Source organism: Lissotriton vulgaris, chromosome 3_1 (genome assembly GCF_964263255.1).
Source record: "Lissotriton vulgaris chromosome 3_1, aLisVul1.2, whole genome shotgun sequence".
Taxonomy (NCBI): Eukaryota; Metazoa; Chordata; class Amphibia; order Caudata; family Salamandridae; genus Lissotriton; species Lissotriton vulgaris.
This window is the reverse complement of record NC_141689.1, coordinates 1,200,437,247-1,200,462,478: the sequence shown is the minus strand read 5'-3', so window position 1 is coordinate 1,200,462,478 and position 25,232 is coordinate 1,200,437,247.

Genomic DNA, 25,232 nt, shown 5'->3' with positions numbered 1-25,232 from the left:
CTATCCTTTCCCGCATTTGTGTCCTCGTGGCTAATGGTGTCTGTTGGACCAGGCTACAATCTCATTGACCATGACTGTCAACTCACTCTCGATGAATTTGGGCATTTTTTGTGTTGTCATGGTGTGTGGTGGTTAAGGGGTGTGGGTGCAGGGGTATGGTGTTGAGGTGTGAGGTGTGTTGTGTGATGTGGGATTATTTGTACTGGTGCAAAGGTGGTGTTGATGGTGGTGGTGGATGTGTGTGTGTGCTGTGCTCTTTTGCCTCTCCTGTTAGATGTGGGGTATGGCCTTCTATTCTGGAGTGTTGCAAAGGATTGTGGTTTGTGGAGGGGTGGCTTTATACTCAGCTGTGTGGGTGCGTCTTAGTGGATTTTGGGTGTCAGGTGTGTTGTGGGAGCTGTCCTGGGTTTTTATTTTATTTTTGCTTTATTTGTTTTATTTGTATGTGTGTTATGTATTTGGGGGGCATAAACTGATTTTATTTGGATTTATTTGGCATCACTCCGGTGTTTTGGCATCGTCCGCTGCAGTGTCCATGCTGCAGCTCTTCCGCTATTTTTCCCATTCACTCCTGTGTGCGACCCCGGCGGTCGGTAACAGCGGTTACGACCGCGTCACCCTCGGGGTTATCTTAATTTCCCGTGCGGTGTGTCCGCTGTCCTTGCGGCGGGTTGTAGCTTTTCCACAGCTTTTCTGACTGCCGCGGTTGATTTTTGGCCATCACCGCCCACGTCGGACGGCTTTGCTTGGCCTGCTACCGCCGCGGTCGATCTTTAGTGGCGGTTGATCCTAATGTGGCATCTGGTGTATCCGCGGTGCAGGCGGGCGGTTAGTTTCCGCCTCCATGGCGGTCGGGGTGCTTTTCCACCCGCTATCCTAATGACCCCCTAGGTGTTACATTTTTAAATCCATCCAAATGTCCGTGCTCTGTTGTTTTTTTTTGCGCAAACCATGGTGGTCGGGCAACCCTAAGAGTCCGCCAGTAAGACTGTATAATCTCAATACGCTTAGAGTTAAGTCAGCAAACCTGACGCCAACTGCAAACAAACTGCCATCATTTTGGATTGCCACAGAATCACTGGGTGAACCACCATGCTTGCGGTCTAGGTTTCAGACTGCACAATTCATAATACGAATCGGGTGCTGGCACAGGGGGGGGTGCAGATGTGGCGGCCATGGTTGTCTGGCGGGCGTACCACCAAACTCGTAGTGAGGCTCTTAGTTTTTGACTTTTTTGTGGTGTGGATTTTTAGAAGATGGAAGTAGATCAAGAACATCAGCAACACAACTGGAAGTATAATATTTTTGATTTATTATCTGATGGGAGATGTTGAAATGTAATATATTTATGTGCTTGGTTTTACTGCAATTTTAACGTTTTACTTTGTATGTCTATGATTTAATTCTTAAGTTGCTTTGCATATTTTTTATATTTCATCTTTTTTATTTTCCTATGAATATTCTTAATTAAGTATTGAAATAAATTATTTTTATTTAGTACTACTATTTTGAATTTTATTGATATATTTGTGTTTTTAGAATCATTATTCTAATATTTATTTTAAATTGTTTATATTATAATGAGTTATTTTTTTGTTTAATATTAGATGTACATTTTTTGGTAGATAGGTGGTTTAAAATGGCGATTTAGCTATCATTTCTAGGTAGTCTATTCCTTTGTTAGTTGAAAGAACCTGAATTTAAAATTTAACATTTCATGGATTTCCTTGGTTTGTTTAGTTATTTTAGGTTTGGTTTGGTTTACTGACTGTTCTATCATTAGTTTTTGCTATCTTTTCTCTCTTTGGAATTTGGGTTGGCGTCTGGGTCCAGAGTAGTGCAGTTTGCTGGCCCAAGTGTTTTAAATAGTTAATAGTGGACAACGTTTCTAATCTTTTCTTTGGTAAAATGGGGATTCTATTAGCATGTTGGAGTGGTGAACTAAGTCTATTACAGCCCCATATACCAGAGCTATAAACCTTTTAATTTCAAAAGCAAACTGGCTGCTTTATTCAGATATTTGGATATGTTTCCAAATACTTTGGTTGAAGTGGTGATAGCAGCCTTGTATGGCTGTGTGTAGGTATAGTTTAAGTAGTTTCTATCATTACTTGTCCAAAGTCTATTATAATATTGTGTGGAGAATAATTGTTACTTTTTATTTTGATGTGGTTTAAAAGTTCATAGTAAGGCAGCCTTAGGCAGCAGTGAATAATGTTGTGGTTTATTGTTGTTATGATATTCACCATGCATATGGTGTATATGTGTATGAATGGTGGAGCACTCATTTTAAAAGCACCATTTGATGTAGTGGTTAGGTGCTCTGGAATTTGTATGTCTTTGTGTCATATAGGGGCAGCAGGGGTTTGACTCATGTTCTTTTTAGTATATTTGTCATTTTATAGTAGGAATTACTAGTAGCTGATCTTTAATGTAATCATGTACTTTAGGGAGTATAAGCCTGATTCATGAAGCAAAATTGCGCCCGCAATAGCTGCGAAAAAGCTATCGCGGGCGCAATTTCAAAAATCGGAATTCACCATCAAAAATGCGAAATCGCAAACACAGATTTGCGAAATCGCTAAAACATTCGCAGAATGCCGGCAGGATACCAATAGCGAATCGGAAATAGCGAGAATGCACGGAATCAGCAAAAATAATAGCGAATTCGCACATTACTCGCAATCGGTATTCATGAAAAATCGCTATTAGCGAAAAAGCCAAGAATCGCATTTCGCGAGGCACAATTCAAGGAGAACCCAAAGCAGGTGGTAACCATCAAACCCATTGGAAAATTGTTTTCGAAAAACCGTTGGCCAATCAGTAACTGGTGCAGGCCTGACGAAACACACTTAAGGGGAAGCAGCAACAGCAGAAGGAGTCTCACAATGCAAGGAATGTACATGGTGGTCAGGCGGCGAAGGCTACAGCGAGCAGCAAGGAGGAGACGCAGAATCCAGGAGAGGATATTCCGCCAGCGGGTCACCCTGCTGGGCCAGACCAGAGAGCAAATATACGCAAAGTACCGGCTGAATGGGGCTATGATCTTCAAGCTCATACAGGACCTTGACCCCCTGATACAGCACCCAACAAGGCGGACCAATGCCGTCCCAACACATGTACAGGTATTGTGTAGCCTGCACCTCCTGGCCTCTGGGAGCTTCCAGGGGATAGTTGCGGTAGCTGGGGGGATATCCCAGCCCACCATGTCCCGCTGCCTACGTAGTTTCCTTGACGCAATGCTGACCCAGCTACACCAGCACATCAAATTTCCCACCAGCCAACAGGAATTGGATGAGACCAAGCTACAATTCTACAATGTTGCCTGTTTCCCACACGTGATAGGATGCATTGACTGTACCCATGTCCACATTTGCCAACCTGCTGTAATGGAGTACATGTACCGCAATCGCAAGTCCTACCACTCCCTCAACATCCAGATGGTCTGCAATGCAAAGACAAACATCACCGACATAGTGGCACAGTACCCGGGGAGTACACATGACTCATTCATATTCCGCCACAGCGGCCTCCACACACGACTGGTCAGGGGAGACTTCGGGGAAGGACACCTACTTGGTAAGTACACTTTGCCCACAATGTCACATTGCGAATGACTAGCTGCGCTGCACAGGCACTCACCCTCTGCTCCTCTCATCCAGGTGACAGTGGCTACGCCCTGCGTGAATACCTCCTCACCCCATACCTCAACCCTGCTACACCACAGCAACGGCGTTACAACGTATCACACATACCCACAAGTAATTGCATAACAAGAACATTTGGCCTACTGAAGAGCAGATTCCGCATACTTCACAAGACAGGTGGGGCCATGTACTACAGTCCTGAAGTGTGCTGCCGCATTGTGGCTGTGTTTGCTATCCTACACAACATTGCTATCAAGCGCAGGATACCTGTCGACATCTCTGGCAGTGAATCGGAAGGGGACAACCGGCCACCTGCACATGCGCGCCATGCACGCGGCGAGAACCCAGCTGAAGGCCACAGACGCCGCAACCACATCACAATGAACAGTTTCTAGTGCACCCTCTACCCTCACCCCACAAATCACAAATGCATGCAAAATGTAATAATGACAACACGCCAATGTGTGCTGCAAAATAAATTATTATTGTTTCATTCACAATAATGCTACCACTATAAATGTTGTCATTGGTAACAGTATTTCGGCATACTGCTGTGTGAAAGGACAGGGCAGGCTTATACTCAGCCTGGGCCAGAAATAGTCATATGAAGTCTATTGCGCCTCCTGCGTGTACCACCCAAGTGCCTCTGAGGCTCATCCTCTTCCAAGGCACGTGTACCTGCCGTGGGCCTGGTGCTGCGCCTGAGTGACCCTACTTGTGAGGCAGAGTGGCTGCTCATGCTCGATGTCCCCTCACTGACATCATCACCCCCAACAGTGGCAGGTAGAGCAGGAGGGTGTAGTGCTGTCACAGCAGTGGTCAGGTGCTCAAGGACCCTGGCCACATCCTCGCAGCACTGGATGAGCTGCTGCTGCTGTGCAAGGGACCGCCGCGATAACTGTGATGTTGCATTGCCTACAACATAATTGGACCTGGTGTAGGCCGTCAGCCGGGTCAATAGCTGACGGTGGCGCCGGCGTGCTGCGTTGCGCTGAGATGTTATAGCTGCAGTGTTGGCCTCCATGGCTGCAGTCATGCGGGCCATTCCCTCCCCCACACCTGCCATGGCCGCCGTCATGCGGTCCATGCAGTCCCCCACTCCGGCCACATTGCGCCCAATGTTGTACAGCTGTAGCTGTATGGCACCTTGCCAGCGTGCCCGAAGCTGATGTATACGCAGCATGCTTCTTTCAACGCTCATTCGCCCAAGCCGCTGTCCATTCCCCCTCCTGGTGATTGCTGCATTGGACTGCTGCCGAGACCTGCCACGCCTGCTCTGCTGGCCTGACTCAGTGGCTGGCCGCTGTGTTGCCGCTATTGCGGACCCTGATGTAGAAGCACCAGCTGCTGGTGGTGTCACAGCAGGCGTTGCTGGTGCGGCAGGGGCTGGAGGCACACTGGTAGTGGGCCTGGCTGCGGCTGTAGTTGTTGCGGCTGAGGCTGGGGGCACACTAGTTTTGGGCCTGGCTGCGGCTGTAGTTGTTGCGGCTGAGGCTGGGGGCACACTAGTTGTGGGCCTGGCTGCAGCAGTGGTTGCTGTGCCAGACGCAGGAGGCACACTGCTGGTGGACCTGGCTGCTGGTGTTGTTGCTGCGGCAGGGGCTGGTGCCTGTGTTTGTGGCGGCACCTCCTCCTCATCCTGGGCCTCCTCATCTATTAGCAGCCTCTCGCTGTCGCTGCTGTCTGCGCCACCTGTGAGGGTAAGTGGACGTTCATTAGTTGCATGTATCTGTCACACGTGCAGTTGCTACTTGCATGCTGGGTGACATTCCCTGACTGGCTATGGCTTTACGTACTTTGGAACCTGTCTGGCTGCATTGTGGTACTACTACATTGTGGCCACACTACATGTCCCACGATGCTTCAGGGCATTACCTGATGTGCAACAATGGCATGACTATGGAACATTATGGGAGCCTATATGGTCATGGACATTCATAGGGGACAGGGTCGCAGTCGCATGCCACTTACCTTGGATGTCTTGGGTGGGGCTGGTAACTCCAATGCACGCCTCCCTCTCAAGCGTGTCTTCCACTTGGTCCTCCAAGGCTGTGTTTGGAGGGACTGTAGGTCCTCCCCCTCCAGTGCCCGATGCCTCTCTAAGGCGCTCAGCCACCTTCTCTTTGGCACGACCTCGGAGGTCGTACCATCTTTTTTTAAGTTCGTCCAGTGACCTATCAGCCACACCCACGGAGTTCATCGTGGACGCTATTCCCTGCCAGATCCTCCTTTTTTCCTGCTCCGGCACCCTCCTAGAGTCAAACAGTTTGGAGTGGTTGGCCACCACCCCTTCTATCAAATGCTCCAGCTCCTGTTCGGAAAATGTTAACTTCCTCTTCCGCCCTGTGGTGTTGCTGGGCCCAGGAACAGCTTCCTCAGACATTGCAGCACTATTGTTTCAGAGTTGGAATCCAGAAAGAATAGCAGGAGCTCTCCCAGTTGCTGACTCGAGGTCTGCCTCACTGTGGTGAATGGGGGTGGGAACTGGCTGCTTCCTGGTTGTGATGTCATCACTGTGCTCGAAATGCGACTTCCCGTTTTCCCGATCTCGCGATTTTGCAATCTCGCAATTAGCGATATCGCTATTTGCGATATCGCAATCCCGACATGGATGTAGCCGGAAATAGCAATTTTTCTGCGATTATCGTTAATCTCAAACGGAATTTGCGGCCGCGTGCGAATCGCATTTTATTATCGCTAAACATCATGAATTCCGATCTGCGATTTCTCAATAGCGAATCGCAATTTTTTGCTATTTGAGAATCGCAGATTCCGGTTTTCATGAATCCGGCTGTATGTCTTTCAGATTTATAGTAGTTGGACTAGCTCTTGTCTCTTTTAAATCTTGAAGTATGTGCCTTGTTTTTATGTCTGTTGCTTTTGGGGTGGTGGTTTTATTTTAGAATGTTAAATAAAATCTTGTTTTTCATTGTAGCATTCACATTACAAGCATTTTCATACTATTTAGTACTTTTCCAATTCACATTTTCAGGGCTTGTGATTTCTTGGCTGCATGTGTATATCATATACTGAAGCAATTGTTTGCCTTTCTATGAAATTTTATATGTGGGTCTTACTTACTTATTTCTGTCTGAAAGGAGCATACATTTAACACCTTGGCTGCTAAGCATATTTCCCTCCTGTGCTGAAATTTTCAGAACCCCCTTTTGCATGACGAGCTCAGCTCATCATGAGCACACGAGAGGTGTACCTCATGACGAGCTGAGCTCGTCATGAGCATCGAAGGGGTTAAAATGTATTCTTTTGTTAAAACATTTATTTTGTTTGCTAATACAATTTAAACATGCTTTCCAACGTTTTACATTTTCTTTTATATGTGATGTTGCTTTAGGTTGCTCTTTATTCTCTTCTGTTTCTCTTAATGGCATCAAGAGTTTGGACAGGTAGGCTTTTTTCTGTTGGTGAGAACATGTTTGTCTAAGTTATGTGGTAAAATACAATTGTGTTTTGTTTTGGGGGATGGTAAGGGTTTAGTTTTAAATTGAGCATATTCAGGTTGTTTTATTTTCATAACTGTTTTTATTTTACTTATATTGAAAGTGCCTTTTTACAGGTTTATTAGTGTGGTAGCTTGATTTTTGGGTGTGCAATGCTTCTTTTTTGCTGAAGTGCTGCTTAAGTATCTAAGGATGAATATACATTATAAAAGAAAGAGTTTAGTAATGTATTCATATGTTTCTTGTTTTCTAAAATTATATCAGGTTGTCTTGTAGTTCATTTACTGTTTAAACTTACTTGTGAAGGTGACTTGTTATTTTGCTGAAGTCTTTCTTCTGATTTTTCTTCGTCTAGTTAGGGTAGAATGATGCTTTTTTGTCGTTGTTACATTTTTCTTGTGAAAAATAGTGGGGATAGTGAGGTTGTGTGTGTTTTTGTTTAGTTTTTGGACTGTGGTATTATTAATATATTTTGAAACTTACATTTATTTTTTTAATTTTCAGATGTGTTGTAATATTTATTTTCTTCAAATAAAATATGTTTTATATATAAAAAAATTCTGATTGCAAATATATTGTGAATATATATCGTTATATATGTTTGAATCATTTTATATTTGTTGTTTTAATGTATTATTCATTTTTCTTGTAGTTTGTTTATTTGTTATTTTTATATATATTTACATTTTAGAAAAGGAGTTTATATTTTAAAAAATAATTTTTTTCATGTTTAGTGATTTAATTTTAGTTGATATTGTCTGTTTAATTTTTTATTTTGTTTACATATTTAGATTGCTGATGAATATTGTGTACATATTTAAACAATAGACACAATTTTGTGTTTTAATATTTGTGTGTTCAGTATTATTAAATGTAGATATGTTTGACCCTTATATTTCTGTCATCAATATTTGTGGTTTTTATTTTTAACTATAGGATGGCAATATTTTGTTTTCAAAATTAATTTGATGACATTTTGGTAAGGCTCTGCCTAAACTTTGAAGGACTGCACTACTGCTGTTCAGTGTCTTTTCATTCATCCTGCAAACCCAAGGGGTAAGATATGGAGATAACATACAGCACATCAGACTAGTTAGAACTGCACCAAGAGCCAGCCTCTAAAACTGCAGACAAACCAAATGGGACACTCCCTCCATGCACCACCTGCCAATCTTTTTGTGCCCCATGAACTTATCCGTTACCACATCAGTTGACCACTCAGAAGGTGTGTCAAAATCTGTCTGATGGCCTGTGGTCCGACATCAGAGGAAACGGGGAAAGGGTGGATGGCATGGCTGCCAAGCATGTCCAGTGTTTCATTTTCCCATAAAGGACTTTTGTAAAATATAACAATATCTATGCAAGTCATATAGTTACCTGTAGTATTAAAAAGAATTATGCAAAATTGTGAGCTGGATGAATCGTTCCAGGACAACGCATTTGACAACAAGGTTTTGAGAACTTGAGCATCATATCTGAACCAGCTGGTGATAATGGTGAGGTATGGGGTGAATTATTTCTAGTCTATTTTACTGAAGCCCAATGCATACTTTTAGGGTTACAGGTCAAAGGGGACTACAAGATAGAGGTTGTTTCTCTTAAGAAAGGCAATCTTTGGTCCTTGCAGTGATGTTTCGATCTTAACAAGTGTGAGTATAGCCTAAGATCTGTGATGCTCAGCTCTCAATCTGTCCGGCACCTGTTCCTTCCACCAATGGTTAGTCCGTATTTCACCATGCACAGAATTAATATTCATCTCACAGTATTGTGACATTTCATTTTCCCTCTCACACCTCAAAATTCTCAAGCATGGCTCACAGGCATATACAGTGCAATTTCTGGTCAGACCTTAAAATAAATCAACTAACCTACATAATAACAATGTAAACAATAGCAGAAAAGTTTTTCTTATTTCAAAGTGAAACATACAAGGATCCTCAAAATCATCAAAGGAGGAGTGGTGGGAGAGATTACAAAGCGTGGCTGTATTAAATAGCTCACAGGACTTTTGGTCCTTGATCAATACTCCTTTTCTGAGAGCCGATGGGGTAATGACGACAGATACTCATGTGGACCAGGAGGCGTGAATTACCAATTTTGAAGGAATGTATGGTAGCACGCAGAAAGTAACTGGCCAACCCCCCTCTCTAGTTTTACCCAGATTACGAGATAGTGTACTCTTTACTCTGGAAGAAATAACCAGTGTAAAAGAGTGAAGGCACCTGTACCCGATGGCGTCCCTATCGATGTAATTTTAGATAATCAAGATCTTTGGGTGCCACTTCTTACAAAAGTTTGTAATAAAATTGTCCGAACAGATGCGCCTTCTTCATGGAAGACGACTGTAATTGTACCTATTTACAAAAAGGGGGATAAGGCAGTACTAAAAAATGACAGGCCTCTATCCTTCAACCGCTAAACTAATGGGCCGGTTACATTTAAACAGGCTTGAGGAATGGGCCCAGGAAAAGAACATAATATTCCCATGCCAACACAGCTTCAGAAAAGGAAAGGGCACAGTGGATCAGGGTCTGAATTAAAAAAGTATTAATAGCCCAATATGCAAAATGTATGAATAACCTTGATCTGAAAATTAGCTATTTTAAGTCCTTTGTTCTTGTGGCAGGCCCAAAGCAGCAGAAACAGCCACAAATGTAAGTTGAAGGGGTAAAGCTAGATGATGTAGACTCTTTTATTTATTTATTTATTTAGGGATCGCGTTTGATCGAGATAATAATTGAAGACATTTGGTCTCTAACAGGGGATTATTGATGGGAAAAAATATTGGGGCCCTCTTCAAATTCAAAAACTCGGGACTAAACCAATTGAAGTGATAAAAAAGGTTTACGAGACGAAAACACTATCCGCCGCCTCTTCCGGCGCAGCTGTTTGGGGAATCACAGATGCCTCTAAACTCCAGCGCATAGAAGATGTCTTGTAGATAAATCTGGTTTACCTTCCCCAGTCATGCTTTAACTATAACTGGCTCATGGAGTTGAGAGTTCCTTATATTATTGATAAGGGTTGTATTGCACCAATTAGGATGTGGTATTCAGTCTGGCGTGAATTACCCCTCTCCTTGACTAGAGATATTGTAAACGAGGTCCTGAAATTAGATGGTGCAAGTAAAATAAGATGGTTAAGTTATGTTGAATCTAATCTTGGCTGGGTTGCATTATCTCTATGAGGATCCAAAGATTTGCTGGTCAATATCCAAGAAGGAGTTGAAAACTCACTTATTGGTCCATCTACAGATGAAGAGACATAATACTAACTTTAAACTTCCTACAGTCAAGTTATATTACGCTGCCCCAAGTATAAGTGTAACTAATGTGAACTCCACTTATCTATCGTTCGTTATGAATCTACAACATAGATACATTTGAATGAGATTTCATTTAAATTATATCCCCCTCATGTTAGGCCTCCTGCCCAAAACATATGCGATTACTGCACTGCCATTTTACGCTTGTGATAAGCGATCCACTAGGAACGATCTTCACTTTTTATTCTTTTGTAAATTTTATAGTGATAAAAGTAAAAGATTTATTGTCCCTCTTATTCGTAAAATGAATTTTAAACAATATCATATAGCCTTATATTATCTTCAGTTACTGTCTGATCCTGATACATGTTTCTCTTTGGCCTCCTTCTTTTTATCTGCTCTGAGCAAATGAGATTTTTTAATATGAGAGTTAAGATGTTGGCTGTGCATTATTTGTGTGTATACTTATGAACAAATGTTTTCTTTTTTAGCTTATGATCATTAATTATGTTTTCATCTGTTACTCTAAATATTTATAATAGTGTTCATCTGTTGATGTTCATGTATTTGTGGAATACTTCTTATGCTTATGTTGTGTGAGCAAAATAAAGTTATTTCTGACTGACTGATATATATGGCTGGAGAACATATTTCAATTATGAGCAAATGTCAGTAAAAAAGAGTCAAATACCTATAATCTAATAAGTATCTGACATATCAATTACAATCAGAGTATGATTGACAAGAGGATCCCAAACACACGATATACTTAATAAAGATTAAACTAAATAAAAGACATTGGTACTGATTGCGATGTCAGAATGAGTTGCCTCTGACCGACACCGTTTAGGTGGAGGAATGGCCCAACCATGAATTGGCAGTTCTGCACACTGAATTACGATCCGACTGCACATAGTACGGCTCGGAAACTGCTATTTCTCAATGGTAGCTTGTCTGTCAGGAGGAAACTGCCTGCAACTCAAACACCTATTGAGAAAGGGGATGTTGTGAACATCCCTGCACTATGTGGCAGGCACCCCACAGATCAGGGGGGCCCAGAGATGCTCCCCAAGCCCAAATGCAAAGGGCCAGGGAGCCATGCTAGAGGACCCCAATGTTACTTCCGAAAGCTTTTCCATGTTGGAAAGGCTGACATGGAAAGGCTGTTGAAAACTGACATTATAATAATCCTGATGGCAGAAGCGCTGTCCTTAAGGGATTATGAGGCCTTTCTAAAAGACGGACGGGCTCCATGAGCCTGTCAAAAAGCATTAGTCGGTTACTCCAACTGCTGCCTCTGACCTCACACATCGTAATGCGGCAGTCGAACTGCAGCAGTAGATGTGGTTCGGACAACAACCGACAAACCATTGGTTGCAGTTTGAACCGCATCATAATTAGGCCCATATTATATATCAATAATGTCATGTGCTTATCTAGGTTCCTGATCGATACTGTGACCTTATGCCCCTATTCGGCTATAGAGCCCTTTATTCCCTATATTGGCATAACCGTTCAAGTGCGATTTTCTGAAAAGTCATCTCTGGCCTCACACGAGCAGAGCCACAGAGCCACATTCCAGCATGACTCTCTGCTACTTCCTTTGCGACCAATTAGTGCAATGACAGAGCAGCAGTCACTATCTGATATTCCTAGATAACACTCCGAGTTCTTCAACAAGATAAAAACTTAGCAAACCTGGAAATCCCCGCTTGCTATGTTTTGATTAGTAATAGAACTCTAATGAGCAACTGATAGCTGCCACTTCCTAGTGACATCTTTTATTGACGTCTTATGTCCAGCAAACTTGCGTCAAACCCGGCACCTGTCAGGTATAAATATTACCAACGTTGCCTTAAGCAATGCGAAGCTAGCTGCTGTTGAGCGAGAGCTACTGTTGCTGATGCCAGCTGCCTGCATGACCAGTGTTGGTAAAAACTAGCACTCTGTCGCTGCAGCCTGCTATCCTGTGGTGGTGAAGCTACTGATTACCATTATCGCCGCTACAGCGCGAACTGTGGTTCAGTACGCTTGAGGAGCCGTGCAGCCGTCCTCTGCGAAGACATCCAGCCCAGCTGCCCGCGGACGCTGTCACCCCTCCTTCCTCCCGACGCGCTGAAGAAGCCGCTGCCTTTCTCGTGCAGAGAAATCCAGTCCCGGCGCTTCCGGTTTACCCTCGCGGGTGACTGGGATATCGAGAGAGACCCCTGAAGGAGATACCAATCCTCCATCATTCTATTCAGAGGTATGGTGTTGACTAAACCCTTAGAAGAGAATTCTTGAAACAAACCTTGGCAAAACCAACTTAACTTAAGCTACTTACTTACTCCCCTTCTCACGTGTTAGGCTTAGGTCAGGCACACCGGGGTAGGCTTAGTTAGAAGCACCAGTTGAGTATGTTAGCCTAATGTATATATGACTGTATATATGTTTTATTACTTTTAAACCATTGTATGGCTAAGAAACCATATCAATGCTTTTACAGTTCTATTTCGCAATTCTTATCTTACTGTACGTACTTTTTATAATAACAGTTATTGCAATTGTGGCAATACATTTCTCTTGTATGAGAAGAAAGACTGTTCAATAAATGTTACCCTTTATTGATACACGCCCGTCTCTCTATTCTCTACATATTGTGAAAGTAAACTGCACCAGACTGACTGAGTGAAATCTATGTCTATTGTTTCACACGACCCTAGAGATCGACTCTTGATCTGAGGAGCAAAGTTGTCATGTTGCACGGTTGTTGGAAAACTGAATCCCTTCTTGTCTGTGCCAGGGAAGCTGATCACTTCCTATGCAGAGAAGAAAGTTTCCAGTGACCTCTGAGCTAGTTGGTAACACAACCCAATTAAGTTTAGCATAGTCAGTGGAGGCCTGGAATATCCGCAGTTCCACGTCGATACTACTGTTTATGTTATTCCAATGCGCAGGGCCTAGTGGGAAACTAGGAACTACACTACATGGCGCCCAACGTTTGGTAAGGCGATAAACTAACGTAAGACTTGTAGAGTAACTCAGTCGTGCATATTTCACAACCCTTTCTCCCGTAAATACTCCAATAGACGTCTGGAGTGGGTGAAAGGTTAAAATCCGCCCGACCTTAGTAGGAAGAGATTCCTATGTAAAGCTCTGGTTTATTCAACGTTGAAGGATACAGTGTTCCAAAATATTGTGCATCTAATCTTTGTCTCCTTGGAGACCTACTCTGCAAACCTCGCATTTTTACAATGCCAGAAAACGGCACCTCTGGGGCCGCAGTAGATGCGACTCAGCAAGGTCCCGAACAAGCAGACCCGGATGCTATTATCATCCCGGTCCAGTTAAGAAGATCTATAACTTTAAAACTTATAGAAAACGGACTGACACCTCAAGGTGGTACAGTAGTTTTCGTGATAGAGGCTCACGAGTATCGGCAGACAGAGGTATTCTATTCATGGATAAACTTTCCAGCGGTAAACGCTATAACACAAGAGTTTCACTATTACAAAATAGAGGAACCTCCGGGAGAGTACGCTCCTTTCGAGGAGATTGAAATCCCACTTAAATTTCAAGAGCACCTGCTCTGGTTTAATGGCGCCCTAAAACACAATGATCACATAACTAGGCTCGGTCCACTAGGTAGACCAGGAGCCACGTGGCCGGTTCTAGCCAGCTACACACCACATCCTGACATTGCAAAAATGTCTAAGGAAGAGCTTAACACATTAATAAAAATACATAGGCAATTAGTCCAATATGTAATACGGACTGCAACAATCCAGCCAGCTGTTAATACACCACAGCTAACCCCTCATCAGGGGAACACTAATAAAATTACACCACAGAACATACAGTCATGTCTTGGTAAAACACCCGTAAAACGGGAACAAATTCCTTTCTGGTTAGCCCAGAAAATCACTCAAATAGAGGCAGTATTTCCTGATACTACCCCTATTGAGAAACACAGAATCTTGACCATCTGCCTTCCTATGGGAATCGCACCACACGTGGAGGACTGCGACACTTGGGGTACAGTCTTTGCTTCCATTTACACAAAAACACACGGTGTTCCGTCTATGGCGGTAATACCAGACGTGCTAAAACAGATTCAAAATGAATTCGGTCCAGAACCCGCTTTAAATCTAGGTATGAAATTACTGAAAGACTTCAAGCAGGTCACGGCTATATTATTAGCCAATGTAAAGGGAGAAGCAGCATCTGTGGCGATTCGCCAGAAGTTGAGGGAAACAGATATAAAAGATCCTGTTGAGCTTGCAAAAATCATAGAAAAATGCTATGAAGAATTAGGTAGAGACAGCTTGGGTGGAAAACCAGTTAAACCCCAACTGCTCGAAAATCCTGAAAAATTATTTATTAAAAATAATTTAAATACTCCTAAAAAGAGCTGGGATGGAAATAAACAATCCACTCCCAAGGAAAAAGTTTTCCAGTCCAGAGGAAGGTCTCCTCGACGGAGGGAAAGAACTCCGACTCGAGAACGCCAGTCTCCCCAACGGGAGCCCTCTGAGAAAAGATATAACCTTAGAAATAGGGATAATATAAAAAAACCTGATAGATATCAAAATATTGATACACGTCCCTCTCGATCTTTTCCACAGAATTCGGAAAGAAGAGGACGGTCAGACCTAGGAGAGCACACCAAGTCCAAAGACAAGGAACCTGCTCAAAATAAGAAATCTCAATTTCAGAAAAAGAAGGTAGCCAGTATTAGAGTAATCAACCATGCCGAGAATACTGAGGACACAGTTGAAAAACGGGGAGTGGGCATTGACAATGTTGGACAGTGCAGCAGAGATCAGTATAGCGCGCAAGAACTTGATGAGTCATCTGGAGACAGTGGACACGAATGAATACATTCAGGTTGAAACTGCCGACGCCAGACTTAGCGAGCCCCATAAAATATACGAAATAACATTGCGCATGGAGGGTGATAAGACTAGGAAAATTAAGGGTCTATTTTGGGATAAGCTCTCGAAAGGCTATGATATTCTGTTAGCTGAAAAAGATTGGCCCCCGGAGTTTGTCAGGGAGTGCCCTCGTGGCGAAGAGGTAATTATGCCTGCCTTCTCGAATCACATACCGATTCATAAAAAATACACATATGCAAGGAAATGGGCAGTAGCCCAGGCACCTGCATTGTATAAAAATCATGTAGGATGGGATGAGGACTCTCCGCCTCACAAAATCCAACTAAAAAGTGAACCAACTGCCCAACGGCAGTATCCCATAAAGCAAGAAGCTAAAAAACAGGTCAGGGAGATCTTAGATCAACTTGAGTACCAGGGGGTGATTGAAACATGCACCTCTCAAATGAACAATCCTTTGTTTCCTGTCTCCAAGCCAGACAATTCATATCGTCTAGTTTTGGACTACAGACACCTTAATACATGTTGCAAAACTTTTGCAGTACAAAACTCGCATAGTGCAGCCCTAATGAATAACATAGTTAGGAAAAAATATAAAACGACATTAGACATATCTAACGGTTTCTTTTGTCAAAACATTGCACCAGAAAGCAGATACTTGACCGCTTTCTCCGCATTTGGGTCGCAGAAAAAATTCTGTCGACTCCCACAGGGGTTCAAGAACAGCCCAGGACTATTCTCAGCTAGGGTAACAGACTTACTACAAATCTATGATGATGAAGCATTATCTTACGTAGATGATATTTATCTCACAGACGACGACTTGGATACTCACTTGAAAAGAGTGAACACCATTATACTTGGGTTCGCAGCAGAGGGTTACAAATTCAACTTTAAAAAGTCCCGAATTGCCCATCTGACAGTACTATTTTTAGGGTACGAATTATCAAGTGAAGGGAAAAGCCTAGCGGACAACTTCTTAGAGAAGTGCGCTGTACTCCAAGCTCCAAAAACGCTGAAGAATTTACAATCCATACTAGGTTTTCTGAATTTCGGAAGAACTTACATTCTAAATTACGCAGAGAGGGTTAAACCTCTCTACGAACTAATTAAACCTGATTTGAAACAAATCAATTGGACTCAAAAACACACAGAAATTTTGAGATCACTGCAAACAGACATGTTAGCAAAAACAAAATTAGATACACGTGACAACACACGTGATCTTGTAATCCGAGTCATCCCAGGAAGATGCGGATTCACATACCTAACCTCTAATGAGGGAGAAAAGGTACCAATTTCAATTAAGTCTCACTTGTACACACAAGCAGAAAAAACATTCAGTCGCACAGAAAGAACTGTGAACGCAGTGCAAATCGCATTAGCAAATGAAAGAGAACTAGCACACGGCAAACGGATTAATATCCTTACAGCGGAATCCGCCTTCGAAGCGCTATTCAGCCCAGTAAACCTGCCTACAGTGTCACTGGATCCGAAATGGATACAGTGTATAGATTCTCTAGGAGCGGAAGATGTGAAATACTATTTCGCCCCGCAATACAAAGAACTGAATGATTTAGAATATGAAGAAGAATATCCTCTGCCAATCGAAATCCTGCCTCTCCCACAATACGCCTGTATAATCTACACAGATAGCTTTGTACAGCATTTCAACGTAGAGAGAAAATCCTACGATGCAGCATGTGCGATCATTAAATGTCGTTGGCTGTGCGGTAAAATCAAACCGAAAATAACAAAAACTGAATCAGTTAAGTACTGTTCGGCTCAAAGAACTGAAATCAGATCTTTAAAGATGGCGCTCGAAAATGCAGAACACGAATTCCCCACACTTATAGTGTGCGATTCTCATTTTTGCGTCAATTCTTTCAACAACAAACTGCAGAGTTGGATCGAAAACGACTACAAAGATGACACAGGTGCCACAATAAAGCATAAAAAGCTCTGGAACGAGGTAGCTCTTTTACACAAAGAACTACAAATGACTCACGTGATTCACGCACAGAGTCTTCAACGTGATGGCGTTCACGTTGCAGGGAATTCATTGGCTAATACAGCCACCGCGGAAGCAACTAACCCGGCTTCCGTAGCCACAAAAAAGCGTACAGATAAGTATATAGACGGGGAAACCATGCTGGCAGTAAGAACGACCGTAAAAGGCGACTGTGCAGCACTACCCGTAAACTATCCACTCAATTATGCATACATAATTGATGCAAACTCCGTTCCTTTTGCTCGAATCCCTGGAGTGGGGGATAGAGTAATTCCAAACAGGAGCAGGAGGGGCTTCCTCTTACTGGAAGCACACATGGGGTTGGGACTGAGACACCAAACAATCAAAGCCTCTCTGAAAGAATTGCAATAAGAGTACTGGTGGCCAGGAATGAGTATAGATATTCAATGTTTTGCTCAAAATTGTGAAGACTGCAACAGAGATCGCAGTAATGAACAGGCCAGGGTAGTTTCAGGATCCCTTCTAGACAGCATAAGGCGGTCTATCTGCGCAATCAAAGAAGAGAAGCGCGTCCCAGTGTACAACGTTTAAGACGAAATACACTTAGAAAATGAGGCCCCCAGCGCTCGGCTGACGCTAGAACGGTTATAAAAGATTAGCGAGTCCATATCGGCACATACGCAATTACCACGTTCCATTCTGACCAGGGTCCTGCTTTCAGCTCTCGAGCCTATAAAGAGGCCATGGCTAGCATGGGAATTGGGTTGCGGTATTCTTGTCCGTCGCATAAGTGTGGTAGAAAGAAAAAACCGGGATATAAAGCAATCTATAACAGCGAAGGTATTAGGTTCAGGCGCTGGGTGGGTCAAACATTTAATAAGTGTCCAGACTAGTCTTAACAACATGCCAAGAAATTCTCTGAAAGGTTTCAGCCCATACGAACTATTGTTCGGAATTAGAATGAACGTTCAGGACCTCGATAGCCAGATGTCAGTGGTACAAGAAGAAAAAACGCAGTTTGAAGTAAAAGACCGTTTGGCTGTTTTACAGGAACTGAATGAAACAAGAAAATCATTAAGCAACATAAAGTTAAAGCAACAGCCAAATACCACTGACGAGGCACCACCCGCAACAGCCCCAGCAAGGCCTGTCTGGATTCCAAAGATTGGGGATCTAGTCAGAGAAAAGATCGCGGTTAAGAAGGAATTTGGGCCTTCTTACAGAAAAGCAGTACCTGTCTTGGCAGTCACCGGAACAAGATCAGTTGTGCTACCGCCCCTTGCTGGTAAAAAGGAGAACAGAATCGTGTCCATCGATCTGGTAAAACCACAAGCATGTGGCCTATAATCAACAGTAGGCCCAGTGGACTCCCAAGAAACAACAGAATACCCAAACTTGCAACAATCCAAGAGGTTCAAACTGAAAGACTAATCACATTCAATCAGCCTGCAGTGCACAATGAAGGACTATGCAATAATGCCATGGAACTCGTGCCTCTTGAAACACAGATTGAAACAGTTCGTCAAGAAACAACACCAGTCTACAATGATGTGGCATCAGAAAGTGCTACCGAAAGACAGATTGAAAGAATTGACAGAACTGCCTCTGGTTATTTCATCAACTTCGACAACTTCTCTGAAGATTTAAACGACCCCGAAGTGATGCCAGAAACAAAAAAGTCTTTTAAAGAAAAAGCAACAGAACTCTTTCATCAGCTGAAGGAAATCTACCTTGTTTCCCCTTGGTTAGAGTTCTGGTTCGGTCTAGGTGTATTTTTCCTCCTGCTTTGGCTCATCATGGTACTGTGTTTGGGAAAATTCATTGAAGGAAAATATATTACAATGGACACAGCAAGTCAGAACATCAACCTAGTCCTGAAACCACACAGATCATCCCACGTGAAGAAAAGAGAACTGTCAACAGTAAATGTCACAGCAATTCCAATACCTGGTGGGGTAGTATGGGAGAAAACAGACTATGAGATCTATGGTCCGGTCGAAATCCTGAAGTATCCTCATCAACTAAAGGTTTCCTTAAGAGACTTTGTTACACCAAGTACATTCTCTGATGATTGGGACTTTAACAGTATTAATGACATGATGTCTGATTTAGTAATGTCAGCTAGATTCACAGATCATGATTATTTACAAGGTTCATCTAGTTATGAGCAGTTATTCTGTTACACCCACTATGGGGATCATTACTTGCATAAATCTGCACAGCCTAGAAATGTTTTTATGTATAACCAATGGGAACATTGTTCTACACCACCTAAAAGCAGTTCTAAAGCATTTTTTGAGAAATTCAAATATTTTTCAGGGTTCAACACCAGTGATGCAGAAACGTTTTATTATAAACTGTTAGATAAAACAGGAATGAAAACAATGCTGACAAATTCGAAATTGATATATTCAGAAGCATTTTATGACAAAATGATGACATTTGGTTTTGATTATTGGAAAAATAATATTGAAACGAAAACAATTTGGGGTACAAAAGATTGGCAGGTGCAAGGCATAGAAGCACTATTTAGAACCTGCATGATACCAGAACAAATGTTATTTTTAAATGACACTGTACACCAAACATCTTGTCTTGGCCTAGCTAAGATCAAAGAAATGAAAACACCGTCTATACCAAAGCCAATAGCTGAGAATGCAACTGCAGATAATGAGTTAGACGTGTCACACATTTTACATTTCAACAGAACACATCCTGATTGGAAAAAGTGGTTAATCTGGCCTACAGACACAAATAACTGTCAAGATAGGTTCCTGAATAAAACACAGGGTTTAAAAATGACCAGATTAGACCCTAGATATTCCCAGAGACAACATCCAGGGATTATAACAACATACAGTGTAGGTAAACTCTGCCTAGAATGGCTAACTACATCCACACTGGCTGAAATTAAGCAACACTTGTCTTTATTAAAAGATGGTGCTGATTTGCGCGATTTCATTCTTGGACCACGCAAACAGCGTCAAAAGCGTTTCATAGCGACCAGCATCTATGCTGCTTACAACGAGGCTTGGAAAGTAAAGCAAATTGAAACTGCTGAAAAGATACGAGAAATTGATCGTATTAATTTGGAGAAAACACTTTCTGTAGTAGACAATGGGTTAATGACTCTGTCTTCCAGAATATATTCGTTGGACAATATTGTATCATCTGCCTTTGATGTGATAGACAGAGATTTGCTAATGTTACAACATGGCCAGTCTCAATTACGCTCTATTATAGAACTAGGCTGGACGCTGCAAAATCTTCGTTCAGGCTATGTGCCTTGGCGTCTGATAAACATAACGTCATTATTTTCCATTTTTAACCTTACTGATAAACAGATCAGTTTGGCACAGAAAGGAGCAGACTATACAATCTTGAGCATCGAGAAACTCGAGAGATTACCATTGACAATGTCAGAGAGCCCTGTCATTGAATGGATAATACACGGAATTATCACAATTCCGATAACAACTTTCCGATTTCATAAATGCCTTGAATACATACCTGCTGGCCAGTATGAACAATTGGGTAAGGGATATATAAAATCCGAATGGAAATTACCATACACTCATTCTTGCTATAGTGACAGCGACAAAAATGTATTTCTTAGTGGTGACAACTGTAAACACTCACTAAGCGGTATACTTTTGTGTCAGGGTATTAATTTACACGGAGCATGTGATGGAAATTCAAACAACCTCTCATGCCACCAGCTAGTCACACCTGCAACTCAGATAGAGCCCTTCTTTATGCAACTTTCGAACGGGAGTTACATTCTAAGAACGGATCACAGGTGCTGTGGCCTCGCGCCCGGACTAAGTTATCTAGTAGAAGTAACGTCCATGGTCAAATGCTGTATGCAAGCATTGTTTCCGAGCGGGCCTCCAGACATAGTGACTCCCATTTGGCCTCGTCTGAATCTCTATTCTATACGAATTGATACATTAAGCAAAATGAAATCTGTGCTTTTACAGACAACAGTGCCTATAACGTCACCTAAAGAGACGTATGATCTTCTAGTCGCAAGGACGGCTACTGAGGTCCATGACCTTTTATCAACAAATTGCCCCGTGCATTTCGTACAAATGCTCGACGAGCTCCTTAACATGTCTAGTGCCACGAGCATCCCAGGCATATTTAAGACAGTCTTTACAGGACTGCTAACACCCTTCCAGGCAATTTTGGGAATCTTTCCTAATTTTGTGCACTCCATTTTTGGTGGTATTCCACTATTTTTTGGACTCATCGCAGGGATTCTATTTTTGACCCTCCTGCTACGTTATGGCAAGCCTCGGCTCAGACATAGCTCCCATGGGAATGGAAGAGACAATCCTAGCAATGCGCTACAGGGACAGGATAACTAACGTCCTTGGATTGGCCAGGCTGAGAGATCTAAACATGACCTGGTTCCTTTCATTCAGACCGATATGGCAAAATTGCATTTTACCTGTGCTACGGTGTATGCTTTGCGGCGATGAATGCGTGTTGGACATCTGTCTTTCACTTCCATCAGCAGTACCAATGGACGTCGATACTTTGCTAAGTCCAATAACGGCTCACGCATTGTGTTGTCCCCAGCGGCTACCAATCCTGATGACGGAGACTCCTGTACTACAGCCAAGTGGTAACAGTGGAGCGAGTGACAAAAGCAACATCACCCAGGTACAGCGAGCTGTGAGCATTGCTGCTCCCGAATACGATGACAGCAATCATTCTCACACCTGCCAAGTTACAGCGCTATCTAATTTGGTTGAACTATCACCTGATTTTGTAGACCAATTCTTTGCGAGCCTGTCTGATACGATGTTCTCACCCATAGAGAAACAATAACTTTTGAAAAGCTTTCCGACAACACAGCGTTCCTATGAACTCTGGATTCGGCCTTCAGTTTTGATCAACAAAGAACTGCCAGGAGCTTTGGTAAACTGATTTTTCTTTGAATTGGACAATTTTTAAATATTGACCTTTTTCTTCTTTTTGGCACGAACAATTCTTTGCTTAACGTAAAAACTATTCTTAGAGAACAGAAGCTTCACACTTCTATTTCTAAACATATCTAGAGACATAACAACATTACACCAGCCTCTAGCACACATGTTATTACAATGCATTTTTATGTGATGATTTATCTCGCATTTCTTCTGTCAGAGATACTTCATGTGTAATTCTTTATGCATAATCGTTCATTGATTTCATATGCAATAATTTTTGAATGATTACTATGCTTTAAAAAACGTACAGTACCTAAATTCCATGTATTACAAGTACGCCTATTTCGAATGCATTTATGTATTTTGGGGTGGGCTATGTTACACAATGTTACACATGCATCTAATTGCTTAGTTTTAGTAATTTTGATGGACATGAATTCGTGGAGTGGGTGTCATGTGCTTATCTATCAATCAATCAATCAATCAATCAGTGACACTTATAAAGCGCGCTACATACCCGTAGGGTCTCAAGGCGCTGGGGGGGGGGGGTGCCGCTACTGCTCGAACAGCCAGGTCTTCAGCTTCTTCCTGAAGGAGAGGTGGTCTTGGGTCAGGCGCAGGTCGGACGGGAGGGAGTTCCAGGTCTTGGCGGCCAGGTAGGAGAAGGACCTTCCTCCTGTAGTCGCTCTTCGGATGCGGGGGACGGCGGCGAGGGCGTGGTTGGCTGATCGGAGGTGGCGTTTGGGAGCGTAGAAGTTGACTCGGCTGTTGAGGTAGCTCGGGCCTTGGTCGTGTAGGGCTTTGTGTGCGTGGGTGAGGAGGCGGAAGGTGATTCTCTTGTTGATGGGGAGCCAGTGCAGGTCTCTCAGATGTCCGGAGATGTGGCTGGATCGTGGGATGTCGAGGATGAGTCTGGCTGAGGCGTTTTGGATCCGCTGGAGTCTCTTCTGGGGCTTGGCGGTGGTCCCGGCGTAGAGGGCGTTGCCGTAGTCCAGTCGGCTGGTGACGAGGGCCTGGGTGACGGTCTTCCTGGTCTCTGGTTCCTGATCGATACTGTGACCTTATGCCCCTATTCGGCTATAGAGCCCTTTATTCCCTATATTGGCATAACCGTTCAAGTGCGATTTTCTGAAAAGTCATCTCTGGCCTCACACGAGCAGAGCCACAGAGCCACATTCCAGCATGACTCTCTGCTACTTCCTTTGCGACCAATAAGTGCAATGACAGAGCAGCAGTCACTATCTGATATTCCTAGATAACACTCCGAGTTCTTCAACAAGATAAAAACTTAGCAAACCTGGAAATCCCCGCTTGCTATGTTTTGATTAGTAATAGAACTCTAATGAGCAACTGATAGCTGCCACTTCCTAGTGACATCTTTTATTGACGTCTTATGTCCAGCAAACTTGCGTCAAACCCGGCACCTGTCAGGTATAAATATTACCAACGTTGCCTTAAGCAATGCGAAGCTAGCTGCTGTTGAGCGAGAGCTACTGTTGCTGATGCCAGCTGCCTGCATGACCAGTGTTGGTAAAAACTAGCACTCTGTCGCTGCAGCCTGCTATCCTGTGGTGGTGAAGCTACTGATTACCATTATCGCCGCTACAGCGCGAACTGTGGTTCAGTACGCTTGAGGAGCCGTGCAGCCGTCCTCTGCGAAGACATCCAGCCCAGCTGCCCGCGGACGCTGTCACCCCTCCTTCCTCCCGACGCGCTGAAGAAGCCGCTGCCTTTCTCGTGCAGAGAAATCCAGTCCCGGCGCTTCCGGTTTACCCTCGCGGGTGACTGGGATATCGAGAGAGACCCCTGAAGGAGATACCAATCCTCCATCATTCTATTCAGAGGTATGGTGTTGACTAAACCCTTAGAAGAGAATTCTTGAAACAAACCTTGGCAAAACCAACTTAACTTAAGCTACTTACTTACTCCCCTTCTCACGTGTTAGGCTTAGGTCAGGCACACCGGGGTAGGCTTAGTTAGAAGCACCAGTTGAGTATGTTAGCCTAATGTATATATGACTGTATATATGTTTTATTACTTTTAAACCATTGTATGGCTAAGAAACCATATCAATGCTTTTACAGTTCTATTTCGCAATTCTTATCTTACTGTACGTACTTTTTATAATAACAGTTATTGCAATTGTGGCAATACATTTCTCTTGTATGAGAAGAAAGACTGTTCAATAAATGTTACCCTTTATTGATACACGCCCGTCTCTCTATTCTCTACATATTGTGAAAGTAAACTGCACCAGACTGACTGAGTGAAATCTATGTCTATTGTTTCACACGACCCTAGAGATCGACTCTTGATCTGAGGAGCAAAGTTGTCATGTTGCACGGTTGTTGGAAAACTGAATCCCTTCTTGTCTGTGCCAGGGAAGCTGATCACTTCCTATGCAGAGAAGAAAGTTTCCAGTGACCTCTGAGCTAGTTGGTAACACAACCCAATTAAGTTTAGCATAGTCAGTGGAGGCCTGGAATATCCGCAGTTCCACGTCGATACTACTGTTTATGTTATTCCAATGCGCAGGGCCTAGTGGGAAACTAGGAACTACACTACAATAAGAGTTTGTGAGAGTTCTTGTGGCACATACACAGGAGATGCATTGAAATTAAAGGAAAATGAGTCAGTCAAAGATGTTTGATTTTTTGCAAATATGAGTCAACTGTGTTTCAAATCATTTGTTTGCTGTTGATAATAGCCAAAGGTTTCAGGAATATATTGGCTGCACTACAAGTAAGGCCTAACTATAAACACTGGGAATATAATAAAACCAAATTGACCGATTTCCAATTGGATACCATGGTTTTAACATCCAAGGTAAGAAGTAGATTAAATAATAAAATGTCTGAGGAACTTAAGACCAATGAATCAGCTATTTCTCTACAATAGTCTGGAAGTTTCTCACCAAAAGGTTTTGATTACTTTGCAATCATAAATCACTGTGAACTTAACCAAACAAGATTTGTTCCATAAAATAAACTACATAAGACCTTAGCTAAAGTGCATATTCCGTGTCTCCCTCCCACTGGTCTATTCTAGAACTGTAGAGAGGACAAGTGCAATTTTATATACA